General features: G+C 36.5%; 1 long non-coding RNA gene across 1 annotated transcript; it reads right to left on the reverse strand.

Moving 5' to 3' along the window:
- Nucleotides 1-1,186: 1,186 nt before the first annotated feature.
- Nucleotides 1,187-24,223, reverse strand: LOC113922188. Its single transcript, XR_003519924.2, has 3 exons — nt 23,952-24,223; nt 4,912-5,026; nt 1,187-3,728 (listed from the first exon to the last, which is right to left on the reverse strand). It is a non-coding gene; the product is annotated as an uncharacterized LOC113922188 (long non-coding RNA).
- Nucleotides 24,224-26,037: the final 1,814 nt, after the last annotated feature.

Consider the following 26,037-nt stretch of genomic DNA (forward strand, 5'->3'; position numbering starts at 1 on the left):
TTTCTCGATTCCAAAACTACTTCCGGATGGACTTTATCAAAATATTCCTGGAACTTGAACTCCATGTTTGTCCTCTCTATATCCAATTCCGCAAGTCTGAATAAGTGAAGCGAGTTTCATAAATTTGATATGAACTCATTAACTTCATCAGTGAAGGTGTGAAAGGCTGCAGTCTTACTTTCCCCAGCCAAGTGGGTTGTCTATAATAAAACACCTATCACTTCAGGGATTTTAAATTAGCAAGCCATCTGGCAGAAAAAAACATAATGAGGACAGCATTACTCATGAGGGAGGGCTTGGGTTTGACTCAGAGGGCTAAACAGCTCTGAGGATGATCTGTTTTTTGTTTTGTTTTAAGTTAAAGTTTCAGTTCTTATTAAAATACCACACCTCTAAGGGTCACATTCTCTAAAATAGATTTTTGTCATAAAGTCAACAATATGCACGCAAAAGTGGTTAAGTGATTGGGAACTAGATGTAGACCCCACTGATTAGTTCAGTTCTAGATAGTACCATGCGAAGGTCTCATTAAGTGTTCAGATTCATTGTTCTCATGAGACACCTGTTAAGGTCCAGTAGTGCATGGTTAAAATCACTGTCTGTAATACCCTCTTAATATGGCTCCCCTGATAATTCAGGCCTATCACTGATAAAAACAAACAAACAAAAAACTAGTATTGGTAAGGGTAGGAGGGTTTATTCACCACTAGCTGCTAGAAAAGGGATGATTCAGTCTTTGAAAAAAAGCAATCCAGTAATATTGTTAAAAACAACAAGTTTTTCTAATTTTTTGCCTATTAGTCTCATTGTAGATTTGCCCATATAATACTTAAATTAAAATTAAAATAATCCTGATAGTCTAAGAGTAGGTCAATAAATCACAGAATATTTGTAGGCTGAAATATTATTTTCTAGCTTAGGACAGATGGGGGGTTTTGAGGAGACACTGGACAAGGGGTAAAGGAGCAGGGGACCAGATATCTGAGCTTCACATTCACAAAGAGTCTAAAATATGGACTTTTCACTTTATATCCACATAGCATAAATACTGTCACAGATATATATTTATGGAATTGTGGAATTGAAAAAATTATATATATATATATATATATCGCACAACTTTAAACTTGTTTCACACTACCTGAAAGAAATTCTTGGATGGTAGGCTTGCAAATAATATTTCCATATGTTTTTGTAATATTCAAATCTTCTATGATGAATATATATCATTTTATAAATAGGAAAATACACAATAAATTCTGTATTAAAAAAGCACACTGAGGAGATAAGCGGCTTACACAGTTGTTCTGCTCAATCCCTTTTAATTTGGTACATGAAGCACAGCAATGTCGGATGGCTAATAATAAGCATCTTAACACAAATGACAGATGGACTTTTTCCCCAACACTAAAATTCTTTCTGGATGCCCAACTTTGTAATGTAAACCTCTCTTTGTTGCTAAATAATTGTACTTTGCTATTCTTTGTCCTATTTGGCTTTCTAGACACCCAAGTTAATTGTTATAGGCAATCCATTATATAGCCATATCCTCGTTTTCTGAAGTTACATCATAATTGTCTGAGTTCTCCCGTAAACTGAACTTAAGACCCAAATTTGGGTGCAGGCATTTTGGTTGGTAGTTCATTACAGAAAGTTGAAGTGAGGGAACAGGGAAAATGTGATATGAACTAGGAAAATCCAATAAACAGCACCTTCTTGAGGTCACGGCTGTATTCAACAGGGGCTCAACTCAACCAGGTCCTCTGCTAAATATATAGAGCACCTCAAAACAGTGTCCATACAGAGGATGGCTAGGGCAGCTGTGCATCAGATCCCAACCCCTGCAGCATTAACACTCCTGCATTGCCAGGAAATGCCTGCATGTGAGCTGAGTGGGCTTCTGCATTGTCAGGGAAAATTATGAGACAGAAATGCAGCAAGATGAATGGCGCATGCTTGAGGGTACTGTCAGCACACACAGAAGTGTCTGCCACAACTGTAACTGAATGTACAGTGGGGTAAGAGGATTTTAGGAAAGCATCTCCTCCAACACCACGCCACTCTATTTGTAACCCATGTTAATTTTACTGTGAATTACTCTTCGGAGTGGTAACCAATCACATTCTCTTAAAAAAAGACTCAATACTAAGGTTTAATGAGACAAGCTCTAGTACCCTCCGCTAAAGTTTTTCCTAAGGTCATAATGTTCATTATCTCCATCCTCTAGCTGCCATTCTAGATTGCCCTCTGTCCAGCACTGTCGCAGTCTAGACGCCTGTCTAGTCAGATGGTGGAGATCTTTCTCAAGGAGTCTGAGACATTTGTTGCCTTTTTCTTATCAATGACTGGTTGCTGAGAAATGCTTATTAAATCTCCATATTCTAGGTGAGCTGATTCAGATCTTTTATTCCCGAGGGGTCTGAGCATTTGGATGTTTTGTTTTTTGTCAAGCTGTGGGAGACGCAATTTTCCTTCCACTCTTATCAGTCAAGAAAACTCAAAAAGATGCTTTGATAACTCTCCAAGTTCCAGACACATTCCTCCCCATTCTGACTGTGTGGCAGTGGGTCCAGCTCCTCATGATAATCAGAGCTCAGTTTTCCCTTAGAAGAATGGTAACTGTTTTCTTTCTTAACTAGTCTACTGGCATATGATGTCCCAAATGACAATACAACTGCAATAGCTTCAGTTTTACTGAAAACATCATTGTGTCTGGTTGGAAATACAGACTAATTCAGCAGAGATTCAAGTTATAGAGATGGGAAAGACATTTCCAAGTGGGTCTCTGAGAGTAATGGCAAGAGGCCTAATTCTATGCATACCCCTTTATTCCAGACCCATATGTTATAATTTCAGGACTCAACAATATTATATTGGTGTTTTACCAAACATTCTAGAGATTGATGCTATTATAAAATAAATAAATAAACTGGCTAAAGGAGAAAGTAACAGAGTAGGTGTTCTACTTTGCATGGGGCAATTGAGGAAGACTTCTCTGATGAGGTGACATTTAACTGAGTACAAAATAAAATGGAATGGGCCATTTGGAGAGTTAGGGGAAACATTTTGATCTATACTGAGCGTCTGGAGGAAGAGAGAAAGCACAGGAAGAGAATATAGAGTGGAAAGCAGGAAAGAGATCATGCAGGGCATTTTTACATGGAGAATAATTATAGCCCTGTTATGAGTAACAGGAAATGATTATAAGGTTTTAAACACTAACATGATTATACTCATATTTAAAAGAGGTGACCCTTGTTGTGTAGAGAGTGTATTGGGGATGGAGACAAGGAATGAAGAAGGAAAACCAGCAATCATGGTTAAAGAAAAAAATAAAAGTATGCTGAACAAAGTTGAGGACTGTGCAAACAGAAGTAAGAGGACCCTAGAACATAGCTGTGGTGAGAAATAATAGACTTTACTAATTGTAGAAAAATTAGAAGGAGATAAATTTGGACTTGTTATAAGGAATAATTATGTCTTTATGTCATGGATTGTCACTGTTCAAAATTATGTCCTTAAGAGGATTTTACTTCCCTACCCCATTAACAACTATATTAATATTAATCGTATCACTTTCTGTGAGCATTCAAATGTGAAAGAAAGTGATGTTTGCTGCTTCTGAGCAGAAACCTAAAGAGCTTTCTTATGGCTCTGTCACTGCTCTTTCCCTCTTCCAGAAGCACAGCACATCCTGGCAGGGGCTCTCCTCTTGTCTGGACCGTGAACTGAAAAAAAAAAAAAAAAAAAAAATCATGAGTAGAGCCACAGATGATCCACAACACACATGTCAGGTGAGTGGGAAATAAGGCAGAGATTTGAGGCTTGTTTGTTACTTTAACATTAGTGACTGATACAATATATAGCTATTTAAAACTCACATTCTAAGTATTTTGTAACACTCAACTATATCTATAACTTGATATTTTCCCATTCATATTAGTTATTGCATACCTCAAAGAAAAGTTTGGAAGATCAATAGATCTATCCTCTTCCAAAATTTTCCTAGCATCCAATTTATCAGTAGCCAGATATCTAATTTATCATAATTCCCATGATTCTTTCTTTATTGGGCAATGTGTTACTGAAGGGAAACATTTAGACTTTTCTGGTTTAGATCAGAATAAGAATAAACTGAATTCTTCTGGCAATATAACCCACTTAGAAGAATTACTGTTGCCATAATACTTTCAATAGCACCAAATTTAACAACCATGGCCATTACCTCTCCTCATTCACTCCTCTCAGAAGGTAGGAAGTATTGGGATTGATGGGGACCAGGAAATGCTACCCCAAAATACACCACTCTGGCATAAGGGTCATTTTGAACTGAAGGCAATTAAGAAGCAGCAAATGTAGAAAAAGCCCTTTGCCATCCCCCATCTGTCTAAAAGCAGAACATAAACTTCCTTCATGAAGGTGTTCTCCCTCTTTTCTCCCGTACCAGGAGGAGGAAAACAACTCTTATTATTAGAGATGGAAAGGTAGCACCAAGATGGGTCTGCACAAACAAACCTTACTCAAATAATTCTTATCTTCTATTAGTTTCCTCCATATATTTACATTCCCACAATTTATTGCCCTTACAAGTCCATACTCAAATCTCCTTTGTTTTGTCACTTCTGCACAAATTTATCACTCTTTGTTAAGACAGTATATAAACCCCAAATTCTAATCACCCCTTGCAGTTACTCATCACTGAGTTCTCTTGCATGTGTGTGTGTTGCATGTGTAAATAGTTTTTTTTTCTCCTGTTAATCTGTCTTTTGTTAGTCTAATTCACAAACCCCAGTGATAAAACCCAAGAGGGTAGTGGAAAAAGGTTTTTTTTTTTAAACATTAAAATGTAATAAAAGAACATTATTATTAATAGATGATGTCTCATATCAGCCACAACTCTTATGTACTCACCACATAGAGATAGGTCTCATATCCTTTAGCGCTTCACTAGTATCTGATTCATGGGGAGAAATCTGAAGGATGAAACAAATTCTTCACCACCAGTTTTATATTACAGAAGGAAGCTCTAAAAGTTGAAAGAGAAAATAATTTTCAATGATGTCTTATTAGCTAATGAAACAAATCATAATTCCGAAGATTATTACCTGGAGAGCACCATAGGGAATTAATATTTAGTATTAATTTATTAGGGCTGGGCTCCACAGGAAAAGGTTAAAAAGTACAACTTATAGATAAATTTCTTCCAGTCTGGCTATCCACATAGCTCTTGTTGGAGCTATACACAGAGATCTATAAAAAAATTAAGTGACATAGAAATTTTCCTTTAATGTATTCCTCCTTACAGTTTTTCCATGTTCTCTCTTCTTGATCATCCTAGTTTCTATTGTTTTCTTTCAACACTAAAGAACATAAACATTTAAATTCAAACAGCAAATAGTGTATTTCTATGAAGTATGGGTTATTAATTAGGATCAGTCATTATATTATCTCCATTACCCTTTTCTAATATTCAACTAAATGGAAAAATTGAGGCAATCTTGTGTACTGTAGGAAGTTGCATATTTAAATTCTTTATCTTCCATGATTTGCAAATTTGGCCATGACCTGTTACTTCTGTTTCATTTATTTCACCTAGAAATGAAATATTTTTATCTATTTCATCTAAAAATAAGATGGAGGTATGTGAGATTATATCTTTTTTATCATTTACCAAAGGCACCAAATTAAAGGCTTTGATTCTATTAGACTACTGACCATACCTAATTGATCCAAACAGTTCATGGATGTGGACTTGCTACATATTTTATACATGTACAATTCCATAAGTTATCGAATTGTCCCCTCCCAAATCCGGTTACACTAAAAGGTAAGTAATTATTTAAAATATCATCATTAAATGGAAAAAATCACATTACAGGGATACCTCTATGGTTCATGTTCTCTCCAATTTAATTGTAAAGCAGGAGATCTGTTTTCATCTCCAAATTAAAATAAGGCCTAGACAAGAATTAAGACATGGAATTAAGGAGATTAGGGGATGTTGAATAAAATGTATCCTTAACTTTGTGGACTTTAAATCTTTCATTTTAATAGTGATAATACTTCACTACCTATGCCCCAAATGTTTCTCTAACATCCTATCTTATCTTTGCAGGGTGCAGTTCAAGAAAAATTATTTCCCCTGGTCAAGCTTAAAAGTTGATACAGCACCCCCTCCCCGGGGAGGGGGGGAGGGCAGGGCTGTGGTCAGAGCCAGGTCACAGCACCCCCTCCCCACTTTATTCATCTCTGGTTCTTGTCCCTTGACAACTGACAACTATATAGCAGGTCAAATGTAATTCTCAAACTAGTACCATAGATTCCCCCCACCCCAACATACACTTGTGTTTCTTGTGTTTTTGACTGGGGTAGTCCCTGATCCCATGACAGATGTGATCTCATTTCCATTCCCATAATTGCCTGCAGGATATTTTGGTGATTTAAGTTGGGATTGGATATTTCCAGTCAGACTTTTATAAACTTTTATTTATAACAAGCCAGAGTGCGGTGATTTTCATAAGACATGCTTCAGTGCCCAACTGTATTACTGCAAGGCATAAGAAGAATTTCGGAAAACTTTCTTTAGGTTTGTAAGTGGTATGACTTCATTTCTTTTTAGGACTTAAAGAAAATAATCTCCTATTTTTTTTAGTTACTTTCCTGCAATAGCTCTAACAGTTTAATGAATTTCTCCCATAGCTTTAAAATGTGGCAAAGTCTAATCAGCACCAATTGTCTGGGTTCTCTCAGTGGTTACAGCAGAGATTGAAAGGAAAAAGTCAGGTTTGATGTCCTTATCTACAACCCTCTCTCCGACCTCAGCCACCCCAGACCTATATTCTGCTAGTTCAGAGTAACAAAGATTATCTCCAGCAGTGTGTTCCCTTCTTCCAATCTGTTGTTTTATGCCTAATTCTACTAGGTAGCTAGGTGTGATCCTTCTCTCTCCTCTGAAGGCAAATGAGAAGGTGTTATCTAAATAATTACTTATTAATTTCATCATTAGTAGTAATAAGATGAAAAATATAATTTTTCCCTTTCCAAAGTTGCATTTCTACTAGATTTCAATTATTTAGAAATCCAAACATTTTGCTTTAAAAGAGGAATACTAATATTATGGATGTAGCAATTAGCATCTCAGAATTCTTATTAGCTTAGAATTGAATTGAATCTAGCACTTCAAATATGTCACAGAAATGAATGTAAAATACTATAATTTTATCCAAAAACCTATAGCAACTATACAGATGAAGACGTAACTTTATAGAATCCCATATAAAGATGATTTGGGTTTTCTTGACTCTAATTAACAATGTGATATGTATGACTAAGAGGCTAATGTGACCACATGTTACATTAATAGCAGTAGAGTGCCCAGAAGAAAGGATGTGATAGTTCGACTGTTCTCTGTACTTCTAAAGGAATTCTGCCTCCCTCTGGAGACATATTTTGTCTAAGTGATCAAAATGATCAGATGACTAAATAAAATTATCATATATTTTAAAAATCGTTAGGAAAAAAGACTATGAGATGAGGATGGAGTAGAATGAATATCACAGTTTTCTTGAAGGACAGTTTAATGAGAGGGAGGAGGGTGAATATTCCATTCTTATTCTATTACAAACTCCTCATGTCAAAATTCTAATTAAATCAATTGATGTTTATTGAGTGCTTATCCTATTGCTGGCAAGATAATTGGGTTGATAACCAGGAATAGATTCCAATTCTGGCTCTTTAATTCACTGTTTTGTGACCCTGGGCAAGTATTTTACTTTTCTGAGTTGCAATATTCTGAACTATAATGTGGGGTTGATCAAACCTATTTCAGAGAACAGTGCCAACTGTTAAATTAGATAATGTGTGCAATGTGACACCATCCTACAGCGTTTGACTTATTTTTGTGAGTGTTGCTACTATTAATATTCAATATATTTTATAGGTTCCCAGTGGAATGAAGCAAGACCAAAGTGTTAAAATTGCTGGTATATTTTTATTCAAATAAGCAATAATTTTTTGTTTCCCACATTCTTATTGGCCCTTCTTAGGCTTTTCTGCTGTTGTTTACAAATGCTTTGGAAATTCTCATAAAAGCTGTGAGCTCCCTTTCCATATATGTGTATATGCACAGACAAGCACTAACACATGAATAAAATTTCGTTAAATATTCATGAGATGGATTGGTTCATTAAATTCCTTCCCTTAGTATAGATCTTCAAGAAATAAAAATTAAATTGGTAAAACTAGAAATTTCACAGAGAAAGACAAGGAATATTCTACTACTGAGGAAAGTATTTGAGAATCCTGTTGGGAACTCTGTGCTTTCTGTCTTTCTTAGTAATGATGCAAGAAGGACAAAGGACAAGAGATTGGAGATGTTATCTCAAGTCCAATTAGAACTTAGAGCTCATTGAGCAATATCCAAAGGCTTTGCTAAATATTCCCTAGATATAGAACGGCAATGAGTGAAAAGTTAATCCTTGTTCTTTTGCTGACTTTTAGCAAATTTGTTTGCGAGCATTACATGGGGATCAATTTCAGAGTCTATGTTTTGTCAACAGACAAGTCCTGTTACACTCATTTTCTAAACAAATCCATAGTCTCTTTTGGTAAACATAAAAATATTAATCTCCCACTTAATGTAATTTGAAATTGCAAAATAACTAAATATTTTAATAAAAGTACTGACAATGCTGAAAATATTTTTTTGAAATTAAATTGTCCCTCAAAGATTCCAACATGACTCTCTCTATGCTCACTCCCCTCATGCTTTGCTTCCATTTACCCCCAAATTTATTATGTTCTTAATTTTTTATACTTTTGACCCAGAGAGAAGCAAAAATAAATAGAGAATTAAAAGTTATTCAAATTATTCTAACCAACATTTTTTCTTTAATTACTGTGGGACCTGATATTTTTGTTTGCAAGGAGTCCTCTTGCCTCCTTCTGCTAGCAGAACCTGGCCCCTGATCCTGAGGGCAGACATGTGACCCAAGTTGAGAGACTTGTAATCCATAAACTGAACAAATAGATTGGTCCGGGGTGGAAATAATAATACAAGAAAGAACAACTGGAATCCTCTTCTGGGTTTTTAACTGGAACTAACATATCTGGAGTTGGGGATATTGTGTACACAAGCATAGAGTTGTAGAATGTAACACCTGAGCATGTTGCCTCATCCCACAGAGAATGAAGATGCACACAGAGAAAAGCAGAGATGAGAAACAGCAGAGACTACCCTGAGAGTATCAAGTTTCAATATGTCAGAGATGTTCTACAAGTCTTCTTTCAATTATGTGAAGTATGCTCTGTCCTGTCAATAAATTCTCTTTTTTTCTTTTTTTTAAGATTTTATTTATTTGAGAGAGAGAGAATGAGAGATAGAGAGCACGAGAGGGAAGAGGGTCAGAGGGAGAAGCAGACTCCCTGCCAAGCAGGGAGCCCGATGTGGGACTCGATCCCGGTACTCCAGGATCATGACCTGAGCCGAAAGCAGTCGCTTAACCAACTGAGCCACCCAGGCGCCCCTCAATAAATTCTCTTTTTACTTAAGCTGAATCGAGTTGGGTTCCAATCACTCACAATTGAAATGGTTAATACAATTCCTAAAAATTTCAGGTTATTATTTGTTTCGATCATCAAACATTTATTTAAAGCAATGAAATCTTTTTCAGTGAAATAGTAGGAGGACCTTCACCACATAGAAAAAGTTGCTTGACTTGAAGCGGATAGCAAAGGTCCTGGTCCTGTACTGCCTTCGCGGGGTTCCCCTTGCCCCAGAGATAACACCTCTACTTTCTGCAAAAAGGCCTTTGACTATGCAAAACACTGTCTGAAAAGTAACTAGGAAAGTCCTCTTAGGACAAAGCATACATCATTCTTCATCTGTTTCTTTCTTTTCTTTTTTAAAAAGAAATTAATTTCAGCTCTATTAAGGTATAATTGTCACATAAAGTTATAAGATATATAAAAGGTACATTATGATAATTTCATATACATATAAATTGTGAAAGGGCTGCCCCTATCTAGTTAATTAACACATCCGTCACCTCACATATTTATCTTTTTATTTTTTTGTGGGAACATTTAATCTCTACTCTCTCAGCAAATTTTAATTATAAGTATAGTGTTATCAACTATATTCACCATGATTTTTTTATTTAAATTCAATTAATTAACATGTGTATCATTAGTTCTAGAGAGTTTAGTGATTCATCAGTTATATATAACACTCAGTGCTCATTACATAACATGCCCTCCCCAATGTCCAGCACCCAGTTACCCCATCTCTCCACCCCCCTCCCCTCCAGCAACCCTCAGTTTATTTCCTATAGTTAAGAGTCTCTTACGGTTTGTCTCCCTCTCTGATTTTGTCTTGTTTTATTTTTCCCTCCCTTCCCCTATGATCCTCTGTTTTGTTTCTTAATTCCACATATGAGTGAAATCGTATAATTGTCTTTCTCTGATTGACTTATTTTGCTTAGCATAATACCCTCTAGTTCCATCCACATCATTGCAAATGGCAAGATTTTGTTTTCTTTTGTTTTTTTTGATGGGTGAGTAGTATTCCATTGTGTGTCTGTGTGTGTGTGTGTGTGTGTGTGTGTGTGTGTGTGTGTGTGTGTATATATATATATATATATATATATATATATATATATACCACAACTTCTTTATCCATTCATCTGTTGATGGACATCTGGGCTTTTTCCATATTTTGGCTATTGTGGACATGGCTACTGTAAACACTGGGGTGCAGGTACCCTTTCAAATCACTATATTTGTATCCTTTGCATAAATAGTAATGCAATTGCTGGGTTGTAGGGTAGCTTTATTTTTAACTTTTTTTGAAAAACCCCCATACTGTTTTCCAGAGTGGCTGCACCAACTTGCATTCCCAGCAGCAGTGTCAGAGGGTTCCCCTTGGTCCACATCCTCACCAGTATCTGTCGTTTCCTGACTTCTTAATTTTAGCCATTCTCACTGGTATGAGGTAGTATCTCATTGTGGTTTTGATTTGGATTTCCCTGATGTAAAGTGATGTTGAGCACTTTCTCATGTGTCTGTTGTCCATTTGGATGTCTTCTTTGGAGAAATGTCTGTTCATGTCTCCTGACCATTTCTTGGTTGGATTATTTGTTTTGAGGATGTTGAGTTTGATAAGTTATTTATAGATTTTGGATACTAGCCCTTTATCTAATAAGACATTTGCAAATATCCTCTCCCATTCGGTAGGTTGTCTTTTAGTTTTGTTGACTGTTTGCTGTGCAGAAGCTTTTTATCATCATGAAGTCCCAATGTTCATTTTTGCTTTTGTTTCCCTTGCATTTGAAGACATGTCTAGCCAGACATTGCTGTGGCCGAGGTCAAAGAGATTGCTCGAGGACTGTGATGGATTTCTGTCTCACATTTAGGTATTTCATCCATTTTGAGTCTATTTTTGTGTATGGTATAAGAAAATGGTCCAGTTTCATTCTTTTGCTTGTGGCTGTCTAATTTTCCCAACACCATTTGTTGAAGTGACTGTCTTTTTTCCATTAGATATTCTTCCCTGCTTTGTTGAAGATTAGTTGACCATAGAATTGAGGGTCCATTTCTGGGTTCTCCATTTTGTTCCATTGATCACGTGTCCATTTTTGTGCCAGGACCATACTCTCTTGATGGTTCCAGCTTTGTAATATAGCTTGAAGTCCGGAATTGTGATACCACCAGCTTTGGTTTTCTTTTTGAACATTCCTTTGGCTATTCGGGGTCTTTTCTGGTTCCATACAAATGCTACGATTATTTGTTCCAGCTATGTGAAAAAAGTCGATGGTATCTTGATAGGGATTTCATTGAATGTATAGATTGCTCTGAGTAGCATAGATATTTTAACAATATTTGTTCTTCCAATCCATGAGCATGGAGCATTTTTCCATTTCTTTGTGTCTTCCTCAAATTCTTTCATAAGTGTTCAATAGTTTTCAGAGTACAGAGACTTTATGTCTTTGGTTAGGTTTATTCCTAGGTGCCTTACGGTTTTTGGTGAAATTGTAAATGGGATCGATTCCTTCATTTCTCTTTCTTCTGTCTCATTGTTAGTGTATAGAAAATCAACTGACTTCCATGCACTGATTTTATATTCTGCCACTTTGCTAAATGCCCGTTATGACTTCTAGCAATTTTGGGGTAGTCTTTTTGGTTTTCCACATAGAGTATCATGTCATCTGCGAAGAGTGACAGTTTGACTTCTTTGCTGATTTGGATGCCTTTTATTTATTTTTGTTGTCTGATTGCTGCGGCTAGGACTTCTAGTACTATGTTGAACAGCAGTGGTGATAGTGGACATCCCTGCCGCATTCCTGACCTTTGGAGAAAAGCTCTCAGTTTTTCCCCATTGAGAATGATATTCACTGTGGGCTTTTCATAGATGGCTTTTATGATATTAAGGTATGTTCCCTCTATCCCTACACTATGAAGAGTTTTAATCAAGAAAGGATTCTATATTTGTCAAATGCTTTTTCTGCATCTATTGAGAGGATCATATGGTTCTCATCCTTTCTTTTATTAATGTGGTATATCACGTTGATTGATTTGCGGTTGTTGAACCACCCTTGCAGCCCAGGAATAAATCCCACCTGGTTTTGCTGAATAATACTTTTAATGTACTGTTGGATCCTATTGGCTAGTATCTTGGTGAGATATCTTTGCATCCATGTTCATCAGGGATATTGGTCTGAAGTTCTCCTTTTTGGTAGGGTCTTTGTCTGGTTTTCTGATCAAGGTAATGCTGGCCTCATAGAATGAGTTTGGAAGTTTTTCTTTCATTACTATTTTTTGAAACAGCTTCAGAAGAATGAGTGTTTTTTCTTCTTTAAATGTTTTGTAGAATTCCACTGGGAGGCCATCTGGTCCTGGACTCTTGTTTGTTGGAAGATTTTTGATTATTGCTTCAATTTCTTTGCTGGTTATGGGTCTGTACAGGTTTTCTATTTCTGTTGTTTCAGTTTTGCTAGTTTATACATCTCTAGGAATGCATCCATGTCTTCCAGATTGCCTAATTCGTTGGCTTATAGTTGCTCATAATACGTTCTTATAACCGTATTTCTTCAGTGTTGGTTATGACCTCTCCTCTTTCATTTATGATTTTATTAATTTGGGTCCTTTCTCTTTTCTTATTGGTAAGTATGGCCAGGAGTCAATCTTATTCTTTCAAAGAACCAGCTCCTAGTTTTGTTTATCTGTTCTACTTTTTTTTTCGTTTCTATTTCATTGATTCCTGTTATTATCTTTATTATTTCTCCTCTGCTGGCTTTAGGATTTATTTGCTGTTCTTTCTCCAACTCCTTTAGGTGTAAGGTTAGGTTATATATTTCAGACTTTTCTTGTTTCTTGAGAAAGGCTTGTGTTGCTATGTACTTCCCTCTTAGAACCACCTTTGCTGTATCCCAAAGGTTCTGAAGAGTTGTGTTTTCAATTTCATTTGTTTCCATGAATTTTTAAAATTCTTCTTTAATTTCCTGGTTGACCCATTCATTCTCCAGTAGGATGCTCTTTAGCCTTCATGTATTTGTGTTCCTTCCAAATTTGCTCTTGTGATTGAGTTCAAGTTTTAAAGCATTGTGGTCTGAAAGTCTGCAGAGAATGATCCCAATCTCTTGGTACCAGTTGAGATCTGATTTGTGACCCAGTATGTGATCTGTTCTGCAGAATGTTCCATGTGCACTCAAGGAGAATGTGTATTTAGCTGCTTTAGGATAAAATGTTCTGAATATATCTATGAAGTCCATTTGGTCTAGTGTGTCATTCAAAGCCCTTGTTTCCTTGTTGATCTTGGACTTAGATGATATGTCCATTTCTGTAAGTGGGTGTTAAAGTCCCCTACTATTATTGTATTATCATCAATGTATTTCTTTAATTTTGTTATTAATTGGTTTATACAATTGGCTGCTCCATGTTAGGAGCATAAATATTTACAATTGTTAGATCTTCTTGTTGGATAGACCCTTTAAGTAGGATATAGTGTCCTTCCTCACCTCTTATTACAGTCTTTGGCTTAAAATCTAATTTGTGTGGTATAAGGATTGCTCCCCCAGCTTTCTTTTGATGTCCATTAGCATGATAAATAGTTTTCCACCCACTCACTTTCAATCTGGAGGTGTCTTTGGTTTTAAAATGAGTCTCTTGCAGACAGCATATCAATGGGTCTTGCTTTTTTATCCAATCTGAAACCCTGTGTCTTTTGATTGGAGCATTTAGCCCATTTACATTCAGAGTAACTGTTGAGAGATATGAATTTAGTGCTATTGTATTACCTGTAAAGTCTCTGTTTCTGTTCCTTTCTGGTCTATGTTACTTTTGGGCTCTCTTTGCTTAAAGGATCCCCTTTATATATCTTGCAGGGCTGGTTTAGTGATCACAAATTCTTTTAGTTTCTGTTTGTCCTAGAAGCTCTTTATCTCTTCTTTTCTCAATGACAGGCTTGCTGGATAAAATATTCTTGGCTGCATATTTTTCTTAATTAGCAGCTTGAATATATCATGCCAGTCCTTTCCGGCCTGCCAGGTCTCTGTGGACAGATCTGCTGCCAGCCTTATGTTTCTACTTCTGTAGGTTAAGGACCTCTTGTCCCTAGATGCTTTCAGAATTTTCTCTTTATTTCTGATATTTGCAAACTTCACTATTATATGTCGAGGTGTTGACCTATTTTTATTGATTTTGAGTGGGGTTCTCTGTGCCTCTTGGATTTGAATGTCTGTTTCCTTCCCCAGATTAAGGAAGTTCTCAACTATAATTTGATGAAATAAACCTTCTGCCTCTCTCTCTCTCTCTTTCTCTCTCCTATTCCTCTGGGACCCCAATTATTCTAATATGGTTTTGGTTTATGGTATCACTGTTCTCTCAAATCCTCTTCTTGTGATCCAATAGTTGTTTATCTCTATTTTTCTCAGCATCCTTATTCTCCATCATTTTCTTTTTTTTTTTTTTTAAAGATTTTATTTATTTATTTGACAGAGAGAAACGGAACACAAGCAGGGAGAGTGGGAGAGGGAGAAGCGGGCTTCCCGCCGAGCAAGGAGCCCGATGCAGGGCTCGATCCCAGGACCCCGGGACCATGACCCGAGCCGAAGGCAGACACCTAACGACTGAGCCACCCAGGCGCCCCCATCATTTTGTCTTTTATATCAGTGACTCTCTCTTCTGCCTCTTTATCCTAGCAGTTAGAGCCTCCATTTTTAATTGAATCTCAGTAATAGCCATTTTTATTTCAACCCAATTAGATTTTAGTTCTTTTATTTTTCTAGTAATGAATTCTCTAGTGTCTTCTACGCTTTTTTCAAGCCCAGCTAGTATCTTTGTAATCATTATTTTGAATTCTAGTTCTGACATCTTACTTATATCCATATTGATTATATCCCTGGCAGTGAGTATTACCTCCTGTTCTCTCTTTTGGGGTTAGTTTTTCCATCTCGTCATTATGTCCAGAAAATAACAGAAGAAAGAGAGAAAATACAAAAATAGCAACAATGACACCAGAAAAATATGCACTAAATAAATCAGAAGAGAACAACCCCCTCCACCCCTGCAAAAAAAAAAAAAAAAAAAAAAAGAGGGAGAGACTGAAAGAGAGAAATCCAACAAAAAGTAGAACAGAACACAATAAACTAGATCCTGGGACTATTTTGGTCTGTTTGTTAGAAGGAACTAGATACCAAAATAGGAAAGAAAGATATACACACACACACACACACACACACACACACACACACACACACACACACAAAGTTGAATACAATAAAAGTAAACCAAAAATGAAAAAAAAATGCAACATAAATGTAAAAATGAAAATTAAAAGAGACTTAAAAAAGAATTGCTAAAATAAGAAAATAGCTGAAAAGGAAAAAATATAAACTGAAAGAGTAAGGAATAAGAAGAAAAAACCATGAATGCTATATACTGTCTTCCCTAAGAGCTAGAGTTTGGCAGTTCTGTATGATCAGTAAACTTGGTATTAGCTGGATGTTCCTGCTGGTCTTCTGGAGGAGGGATCTGTTGCACTGATTCTCAGGTGTCTTTGTCCCAGGTGGAATTTCTCTGCCCTTGCCAGGGGGACAGACTCCAAATGTACTATGTAGCACTGTTTTGCTCCCTGAAGGCTTTCAGCATGGATGTTGGGGATCAAAATGGCAGTGCCCCATCTCCAGCCCTGGAGCTGAAAGCTCATGCCCATCACTCTTCAATAAGCCCTCACAAAAAAGTAGTCAATCACTCTTGTGACCAGGGAAACAAGTTTCTGTCAGAATTCTGTGTTTATCCAGCCTGTGACCAATGTTTTTTTATCTCAGGCACCCAACCCCATTTTGAGTCTCTACACTTTACAGACTCCTGCTGCATGGACCCAAGTCATTCCTCCTGGGGGAGAAGAGGGGGTTTCTCTGTGCTTCTGCCTCTTGCAGGGCCCCTGCTTGAAGAGCAGTCACCTGACTTGCTGCAGTTTGTGGTTTATGGCAACACTGAGCAGAAAACTGGCACCGGGCTCACTGTTTGCAGCTAACTCTCCTGTGCTGATGCTTGGGAACTCTTCTGCACACAGACACCCCCATTCTTTTCGTGACCCTGGGGATCCTGAGGCCACACTGTCCCACCTGGGATTCCACCAACTTTGCCCCCGGAGCACCTTTCAGGTAGACTTCTAAAAGTTCCGATTTTGTGCTCTGCAGCTACTACTTTCAGGTAGCTGGCTTACAGAGGTTCTCTCCCCCCCATAGTTTATCTTCTGATATATAGCCTCAGAGTCACTTCTCCATACCTCCTACCTTGTAAAAAGTGGTTGTTTTTCTCTTTGTAGAATTGCAGCAATTCTTTCCTCAGATCTCCAGTTAATTTCACAGGTATTCAGAATGACCTTCAGACCTTATTCATCTTATAAGAGAGAGTTTGTACCCTTTTGCCAGCCTCTCCCATAACCTTCCTTCCACCCCAACCCCTTGGCAACTACGTTTCTACTTTTTCTGACTTTGACTTTTGTTTAGATTCCATAGTTTTGTTTATATACATACATATACTTATATAGACACATATACATAAAAATATGTATATGAACACTATTCACACACATTAGCATGAGGGTAACTGCATATTTCTATCACACTTTGTTCTGTGATATCTCTAGACAACTTCTGCCTCATCATACTTCTTTTGTTAGAAGTATCCTTTACCTAACATGTTATATGAAAAATTCTTTGAGAGAATAATCAGCTTTAGACAAATACATATGATTCCACCAATTTCCTAATGCAAATATAAAATTTTGCTAATATATTTTTCTGAAAATTATATTCAAGTGATTTACATTTTATATTTTCAATATCATTTTCATTTGCAAGAACATGGAGTCTTAATATTATATAAATATAATATAAAACCAACAGACCCAAGCTTTAAATTGACTTCCTAATTTTATTTTTTTTATTTTTTGACTTAATTTTAAAAGAAAAGTTGTATAAACAATATTTACAAAGAAAATTCTATGAAGAAGAAAATGTGGAAAATGGCTCTAAATAGATTTTCTTGTTGATAATTAAGCTTGAAGAGTGAAATATAAAAGTTTAACTTTGTTATAGTGAATACAGTTATGCTTTATAGTCAATTAGTCCTTAAAATGAGAAATGGTTAAATGAGTTTCCTCTTTGGGTAATGAGCAAACTTCATTTTAGCAGAGTGCCTTTCACATAGAAGTAAAGAAGTTTGATACGATAATGATGATGATGATGATGTTTTTAATTTGAACCTCATGAGGCATCAGTTATCGCAATTAAAGCAAATTAAAAATGAAAAAACAATGAATAGAAATATAGCAACTTGAAGTCATCAGTTTTGTTTTTTGTTTTTTTAATATAGCCATTTTTGTTTTTGCCTACCCAGTGTTCTCTGCTCTCTGGTGCAGCATTTCAAATTGCCTTTGGGGGAATATCCTCCACCCACACTCAGGCAACAAAGTTCAGAAGGGGCTCTAGCCAGGATTACATTTGAAACTTAGTCTGGTCAAATGAGCCCCTAAATTGCCTTAGACACAGGGATTGGTTAAAAGAGGAGCATATGACCCAAAATCAACCAATAACAGAGAATTCCAGAGGTTATTGAGGGAGCTGGTAAGCAGAGATGCTCTATGTTTTAAACTAGATATGTTTTAAACTAGATAGAGCCTAGAAAGAAATCTATGCATCTACAGTTAAATGATCTCCGATATGATACAAAGAACATACAATAGGGAAAGAATAGTCTCTTCAATAAATGGTGGTGGAAACACTAGATACCAACATCCAGAAGAATGATGTTGGTCTCTTATCTCACACTATATACAAAAGTTTACTCAAAATATATTAAAGACTGAAATGTAAGATCTGAAACCATAAAACTCCTAGAAGAAAATATAGGGAAATATCTTGACATTGGTCCTGAGCAATGTTTTGTGGGGTTTTTTTTTTGGGGGGGGGGATATGACATCAAAAGCACAGGCAACAAAAGCAAAAATAGACAAGTGGGATTGCATTAAACTAAAAAACTGCACAGCAAAGGAAGTAATCAAAAGAATGAAAAGACAACCTATAGAGTGGTAGAAAATATTTATAAACCATATGCCTACTAATAAGAAGTTAATATCCAAAATACATAAGGAACTCCTACAACTCAATAGCTAAAATTAACCCAATTTGAAAAATGGCTTAAGGACCTGAATAGCTCTCAAAAGAAAACATACAAATGGCTAATAGATATAGAAAAATATGTTCAACATTACTAATCATTAGGGAAATGTACATAAAAATCATAACAAGATATTCCCTCATACCTGTTAGAATGGCTATTATCAAAAAGACAAAAAATTACAAGTGTTAGTGAGGATGTAGAGAAAGGGAAACTTTGTGTTCTGTTGGTGGGAATGTAAATTGGTACAACCACTATGGAAAGCAGTGTACAGATTCCCCCCAAATTACAAATAGAACTCCCATATGATCCAGCAATCCCACTTCTGTGTATATACCAAAGGAAATAAAATCAGTACCTTAAAGAGATATCTGTATTCCCACATTCATTACAGAATTATTCACAGAAGACAGCACATGGATACAATCTTTTGACAGATGAATGAATAAAGAAATGTGGTGTATATATATGTATACATATATATACACACACACACATATATATATATACATACACACAATGGAATATTATTTAGCCACAAGAAAGAAATCCTGCCATTTGGACAACACAGATGAAACTGGAGGACATTACGCTAAGTGAAATAAGCAAACACAGAAAGACAAATATTATGTGATCTCACTTATATGAGGAATCTAAAAAACTTGAACTCATAAAAGCAAAGAGTAAAATAGTGGTTGCCAGGGGCTGGGAGGTGGGGTAAATGGGGAGATGCTGGTAAAACGGTACAAAGCTTCAGTTATGAGGGATAAATAAGTTTTGGAGATCTAACATGCAGCATATTAATTACAGGTAATAATCTGTATTGTATATTTAGGATTTGCTGAGTCGATCTTGGTTGTCACCTCACTTACACACATAAAATTGTAACTATGTGAGGCAATGCATATGTTAATTAGCTGATTGCAACATATTGCACATCTTAAATATATACTTTTTTTTTTTTGCTAAGTATACTTCAATAAAGTTGGGGAAAAATCAGACTCTGGAAATAGTGACTTAACAAAGGGCTAAAACCAGAGAGATTAACTAGGAGATGAAAATTTTGAGTTTTATATCTTAGTTAAATGATGAGTAAGATAGGAGTTTGTAAGAGGAGTAGGGGACATTTGATAGGGAGCAAATGTTAGGAATGTTTTGTTTTTTTAAGGACTTAAATCTTATTTTATTTGTCTTCTCCAGGTCTCTGTACTTGAAATAAGCAGAAGCCAGATAAATAGGCATGTATTGGAGGAAAATATTGGGAGCCCAGCCTTTGGCTTGTTGAAATAATAGCCTATCAAGGGACTTATCCTCTACTTGGGGACAAAACACAAAGGAATAATTTAAATTTCTAATTTAACAAAAGAAAAGAGATCCACATCCCCACCCGTGTTTATTTTCTGTCTCTGTGGTATCATCCAATCCAGGGGAGCTAGAAAATTTGGCTCAAAGATGGTAGAATATGGGCTTAGTGGTGCAGCAGCATCTGGAATCCCTGAGAGGTCAGAGGGGCAGGTGTCTGGAGCCCTACATCACAGCCATCAGAAAATGTGGATGCACACACAGGAGAGTGCGGTGAAGGAGGGGGTTTGGAGAAGTTCCTATCTGATTGCCTTCCTTTTTTTTAAGTTTTTATTTAAATTCCAGTTACTGAACATGGAGTGTAATATTAGTTTCAGGTGTACATTATAGTGATTCAACATGTCTATATATTACCCAGTGCTCATTACAAGTGCCCTCCTTAATTCCCATCACCTATTTCACTCATTCCCCCACCTTCCCTCTGCTAACCATCAGTTTGTTCTCTATAGTTAAGAGTCTGTTTCTTGGTTTGCCTCTCTCTCTCTTTTTTTTTTTTTTTTGTTTCCCAAAAAAGGAATGTTCTTATGGCATTTTGTATGTGGCCATTCTACACTTTATCTAGAAAAAAATTTTTAGCTTCTGGCACACTTACATAATTTTTCCCTATGTCAAATGCAAGTAGATTATTTTTCTTAGCCTGTTAATAATTTTATTCAGAATATGGAATGGGTGGTATTAGATGTATATATTTAAACTGCTAATCTGAACTAAAGTCTAATAATTAAGTCTCCTAGTATAAAAGTCCATAGCTGAAAAAGGTTTGCTGAACCTTTATAAGTAGGAATTCATCAGGTCAAGGAATGAGAAAAAATATTATAGACTTAGGGAGTAGCATGAGGCAAAAAGAAATGGCAGATTTATAAAAATGAGGAGAGACCCATGTGACTATATTTTAGTAATTACAGAAGGATTTATTGAGAAATAAGTCTGGAAAGGAAAGTAGCAATACCATGCTCAGGACATTGATCTTTTTTCTTCACAAAACAGGGTTCATTGAATATTTGAGAGAATGGTGGTTATTTGATAGAAATATAGCTAGAATGCGAATAAATTGTCATGGGGGAATAATGGACTGGGATTTATATGCTAAAAATAGACTTTTAGAGACCTGTGTGAATTAGAACAGACCACAGATGGGGTGTGGTAATATTGGTGAAAATGGTAGAACACTGTTTAGTTGATTGTAGGTTTTTTTTTTTTTTTTTTTAACAATTGCATTATTTTTCATTTGTGTATTCTATCTGGATAAAAGTAAAAAAAAAAAAAAATGCCACATTCCTTCAGTGTACAAGTCAAAGCACTTTGACCAGTAAGTCTTTAAAAATGATCCCTAATCCCTCCCCCAGTCTCATCTACAGCTTCTCTCCTTCATTCTCTTTCTTCTAGCTAGGCTAAACATCTTGCCCTTTCTTGAACTTGCTAGATATGCTTCTCAGAACTTTCACACTCACAGTTTCCTTTGCTTGGGATGTTCTTCCTTCAGAAATCTGCCTATCTTGTTCCCTCACCTCCTTCATGTTTTTACACAAATGTCATCTTATCCACATTTTCCATCCTGTCCAAAATTGCCACCTCCTTATCCCCTTCCCTGCTTTATTATTTTCCCTAGCACCTAGTATGTAACATAGTAAATTGTTTAATTTTTTTATTGGTTTTTCCAGAACTTAAGTTCCATGAGGTCTGAATGTCTATTTTGTTTACTATAAACTCAGCATTTAGAATAAATGTTTCTACAATTGTACACACTCAAATATATTTGTCAAATGAATAAAGTGGTATGTTTTACAATGTACGTAGCTGCTTGTGCGCTTTTTATAGTTTTTTTCATTTCATTTATACCCCCTATCACCACGACTTTGTGAATTTGGCCAAATCAGTGTACAGAAAACCTCTGGACACTAGGTACAACTCACTTAATCCCACTTACCAGGTCTTTCCCCCATCCCTACGCTCTCTCAGAGAATGTAAGGGAAGAAAAAAATGTATTTTTTGTTCTGCCTTAGTATCAGTATAGATGATACTATATTACACAATGTTTTTCTTCTAAGTGGAAAGTATATATAGTGCATCATGTCAAGTTCCACACTGTGCCAGACACTCAATATTCATCTGAATCTCACTTACAGTCTTGATTGGTTAGAAATACAGGAAGAGCCCTTGAGCTCAGTGAAAACAGATTCTACCAAAGCCCCAGGAGGGGTATCATCACTGGACTCCAGAGTAGTCATGATAATTCCATTGGCCAGTAATTAGTTTAGGAGTGCTCACATGACCCAGTGTGGTTAGTGGGATAGAAGTGGGAGGCTACTGAAATGGGCTTCAAAGTCCCTGCTTCCCTGATAATAAGGTCAAATCTAATTGGCATGGTGTTTTACTCTTCTGCAGCTCATCCTTTCCTCTTTCCCATTCGTCCTGCCTGGAATGTGAATGTGATGACTTTAGGTATAGCTGTCATGAGGTGATGAACATGAGCAGAGCCAATATGCTAAGACTGACAGAACGGAAAATCAGAAAGACCCTTGGTCTCTGATGACATCATTCAGTGCCTGCAAACAGCCTACTTCTGGATTTCTTGTGATGTGGAAAATAAAAATCTATTTGCATAAGTCACTGTAATTGGGTTTTCTGTATTTTTTTTAAGATTTTATTTATTCATTTGAGAGAGTGAGAATGAGAGAGAGAGAGAGAGAGAGAGAGAGCACATGAGAGGGGGGAGGGTCAGAGGGAGAAGCAGACTCCCCGCCGAGCAGGGAGCCCGACGCGGGACTCGATCCCGGGACTCCAGGATCATGACCCGAGCCGAAGGCAGTCGCTCAACCAACTGAGCCACCCAGGTGCCCGGGTTTTCTGTATTTTTGAATACATTCCTAATTGATGCAGTAGTGAATAAGTGATTCAAATATGTTGATGTAATTACCTAGTATTAATTCAATAGCACCATGTAAAACATCTTGCTTATTTGCAATAATACATTCCTTGTGAAATACTTTAATAGCAATGAGTTATATTAAAGTAATCATGGGGGGGGCACCTGGGTGGTGCAGTCAGTTAAGTGTCCAACTCTTGGTCTCAGTTCAGGTCATGATCTCATGGTTGTGAGAGCCCTGCCTCCTCTCCATGCTCAGTGTGGAGTCTGCTTGATGTTCTCTCTCTCTCTAATAAATAATCTTAAAAAAATAAAGTAATAATGGGTTGGTAGGGAATTTCATATAATTTCAATTTATTGAAATGGGCAAATGCCTTCATGAGGTAAAATTATATTCCAAAGGGAGGATCTTAAAAAAGGGGGGGAGGAGCTCATGATAAAAATAATAGCTAATAATTATATATTATTTATTACAAGTGAGACAGAATTGTAAGAGCTTTACATTTAATTTTCCATCCAATGCTATGTTTGAGTGAAATCAATTTCATTATAGATAGGACTGAATCAAGATAGCTTGTTAGTAGGTGAGATGGGCACAAATTTAATATCAATGCCCCACTGAATGTCCTTTAAATTAAGCATGTAGTTCTTCCCATTAACACGAGCAAAACTTTTTAGGTTGGTAACTCTCAGAGCCATTTCCTTTTATTCTGAAAATGTAGTTTTAATCACTAATTTGAAATAACATGGGGATAAGAGTTCATGACAAAATTTAAAATGTTGAATTATGTCCTTGAATTAAAAATAAGTGAAAGGTGAGATACATTTTAAAGGCAATTTTAAAAACAAAACCCTTCTGATTTCTGGTCTGTTATGTAAAGCTTAGAAGTTGCCAGTCTGTCCTAACAACAGTGAAAAAGCTGAACAAACTTAAAAAATCAACATTTCTTCTTAGACCCATATGAGAGGTGAGGTACCAGAGCAGACAGGGGCCCCCCAAATTGGAGAGATAGACAGGCAAATACAAATAATCACTACTTACCAAGCAGGAACCTATGAGCAGCATATTCCACAGGAACCATTGCCAGGGTAAGAAAACCTGAACAGTAATTGACAGAATTGCTGAAGTCTCAGTGTAGAATTAAAAACTCGAGGGGAACCCAGTCAGGAGGGCCCCATATTTTTTGTTTTTTCCTCTAGGAGCTTTACGAGGTGCTCACAGTATCAGAGAAAAACTCCCTCATATTTCTGGCAGGAAGAAGGGCAAAGGAACCATTTTGAAATACTCCAGAGCATTCTATTTTTACTTAACAAGGTCTGCCCTCAGAAGAAACTATTTAACCAGAGCCTAACCTGCTGGGGCTTATCGGAGCCTAATTGACTTGAGGGAAGGGAAATACCCAACTCCAGCTGGCTGTAGCCTTCTACAGAAAGGGAGGGAAATATCCAATTACAGCGCCGCTCTGGCTTTCCAAGAAAGAGAAGGAAAATATTCAGCTCCAGCTTACTCTAGCAATCCTGTCCCACCCAGGGTTGGGAGAGCCGGGAGGGAAAATAAGAAGCATGTGTGAATTACACAGTGCAGGTCATAGACTCACTAAAAGACTGAGACCTAATCATAGGACAATCAAAAGCTTCCTTTTCTCCCCGACACACATCACATTACTAAAGGCTTACTCAAGCACTTCCTTCTTCCAGTTCCTTCTACCAACATCTTGTCTGACAATCAAGGAAAACATTTACAAGACGTACTCAAAGCCAGAAAGCACAGCCTGAAAAGCGAGAGCTAGCATCCAAACCAAACTCAGTTACAGCAGAGATGTTGAAAATTTAAATTTAAAACAATTTAATTTAAATTGGAATTTAAAACACTGTGCTAAGAGCTCTAATGGAGAAAGTAGACGGCAGCAAGAACAGATGCGTGATAGAAGCAGAGACACAGAATTCTAAGAAGGAGCCAAAAAGAAATCCTAGAGATCAAAAACACTGTCACATAGATGGAGAATGCCTTTGATGGGCTCGTTAGTCAACTGGACACAGCAGAGGAAAAACACCTGTGAATGTGAAGATATCTCAATAGAAACCTTCCTAACTGAAAAGCAAAAAAGAACAAAGACGGAAAACAAAACTGAACATCCAATAACTGGTCCTACTACCAAAGTGTAACACATGTGTAATGGGAATATCAACAGAGGAAGAAGAAGAAGAAGAAATATTTGAAGTAATGATGACTAAGGATTCCCTCAATTAATATCAGATACCAAACAGCAGATCCAGAAAGCTCAGAAAACACCAAGCAGGATAAATGTTAAGAAAACTATACCTGGGCATTTGATTTTCAAACTATAGAAAAGTAAAAATAAGGCAAAAATATCCTGAAAGAAGCCGGGGGTGGGGGTGGGGGAACACCTCACCTATAGAGGAGCAAAGCTAAGAATAATATCCAACTTCTCTTCAGAAACCAATCAAGCAGGAAGAGAGTGGAATGAAATATTTAAAATGTTGAGAGAAAAAACACCACCAACCCATAACTCTGTACACTGCAAAATTATCCTGCAAAACAGAAGGAGAAGTATTTTTTAAGATGAACAAAAATTAAGGGAACTTTTCACTGGTAGGCCAGCCTTTAAAAAAATGTTGAAGGAAGTTCTTTAGAGAGGAGGAAAATAATATGGGTCAGAAACTCAGGTCTACAGATAGAAAGGAAGGACATTAGAGAAAGAATAAGTAAAGGTAAAATACAAACTTTTATTTATCTTATTCTTAATCTAACATAACATTTTGTCTGAAACAATAGTAGCAACAATATATGCAATTATATATGTGTGCATATACACATATACACATGTGTATGTCTCTATATAGTGACATGAATGACAATGATATGAGACAGGAGGACAGAATTAGGATTGTTTTGTTATTACAAGGTATTTGCACTACCCATGAAGTGACAGTTATTTGAAAGTAGACTGGGTTAGTTGTAAATGTATATTGCAATCATTAGGCAAACCACTAACAAAGAAAGGAAAAAAAGGAAATATAACCAATATGCTAAGAAAGGAGAGAAAATGGAATTATATAAAATGCTCAATTAAAGCCACAAAAGGCAGAAAAAGAGTGGAAGGAAC

This window comes from Zalophus californianus, chromosome 9 (assembly GCF_009762305.2).
Source record: "Zalophus californianus isolate mZalCal1 chromosome 9, mZalCal1.pri.v2, whole genome shotgun sequence".
Taxonomy (NCBI): domain Eukaryota; kingdom Metazoa; phylum Chordata; class Mammalia; order Carnivora; family Otariidae; genus Zalophus; species Zalophus californianus.